This window comes from Gossypium arboreum, chromosome 13, assembly GCF_025698485.1.
Source record: "Gossypium arboreum isolate Shixiya-1 chromosome 13, ASM2569848v2, whole genome shotgun sequence".
Lineage (NCBI taxonomy): Eukaryota > Viridiplantae > Streptophyta > Magnoliopsida > Malvales > Malvaceae > Gossypium > Gossypium arboreum.
Window position 1 is genome coordinate 103,033,527 of NC_069082.1, and position 1,219 is coordinate 103,034,745.

At 36.4% G+C, this 1,219-nt stretch overlaps 1 non-coding gene across 1 annotated transcript; it reads right to left on the minus strand.

Moving 5' to 3' along the window:
• Window positions 1-692: 692 nt before the first annotated feature.
• LOC128287529 (small nucleolar RNA R71) lies at window positions 693-799 on the minus strand. Its single transcript, XR_008278229.1, has one exon. It is a non-coding gene; the product is annotated as a small nucleolar RNA R71 (small nucleolar RNA).
• Window positions 800-1,219: the final 420 nt, after the last annotated feature.

The window sequence follows — 1,219 nt, forward strand, 5'->3', positions numbered from 1 at the left end:
TTGAAATATTAGGAACGCTCAAATTTTGTTACTTTAGCCATTTATTTTTCTTGAAATTTAATTTAATTTTATTATTTATTAACTTACTTTTTCTTTCTCTTGGCAGGTTTTTATAGTTTATGACTAGAAGAAACCCGCCGGTACCATTACTTTTTAACGAAGAAATCGATCGTACAGTTCGTACAAACCAAAGAGATATAAGGCGCAACTTAAGATGCACGGAGAACGAGCAAGAAGATGATACTCAACCCCCAACCGAAGAGATGGCTGAAAACTAAAGCAATCAGCTAATTCTTGCAATTGCGATTAATCAAAATCCTCCTCCACGCACTATGTATGATTATGCTAAACCCTCTTTAACAGGAACTGAATCTAGCATAGTTAGACCTACTGTAGCTGCAAATACTTTTAAATTAAAACCTAACACTATTCAAATGATACAGTAATTTGTTCAGTTTGATGGTTTGCAGGATGAGGATCCCAACGCTCATTTAGCCAACTTCTTAGAACTATAAGATACATTTAAAATTAATGGTATTTCTAATGATGCCATACGTCTTCGGTTGTTTCCCTTTTCATTGAGGAACAAAGCTAAACATTGGTTGAACTCGTTACCACGAGGGTCAATTACTACTTGGAAACAAATGACCGAAAAATTTTTACTAAAATATTTTCTGCCGGCTAAAACGGCTAAATTACGTAATGATATCTCTTCTTTTATGCAGATGGATTTAGAAACACTCTACGATGCATGGGAGAGATACAAGGACCTTCTGAGAAGGTGCCCTCACCATGGGTTACTGCTTTGGCTCCAAGTACAAACATTTGACAATGGTCTGAATCCTTCGACCCGACAAATGGTTGACGTAGCGGCGGGCAGAAGCATCAATAATAAAACACCAAAAGATGCCTATGAGTTTATAGAGGAGATGTCACTGAATAACTATCAGTGGCAAGTCATGAGGACAAAGCCAACTAAAATAGTCGGCATTTATAACGTCGATTCGGTCACCATGCTCTCTAATTAGGTAGAACTCTTAAATAAAATGATTTATGGTTTTCTTAGTTCTTCACAGGTTCACCCAGTAATGCAAAGCGAAGCAAGGGAACAAACCATTCAGAATACCAACCTTATGGCCACAACATGGATAACAAGCAATTAAATTACATGGGTAATAATCCTCAACCTCAAAATAATCCATATAGTAACACTTATAAT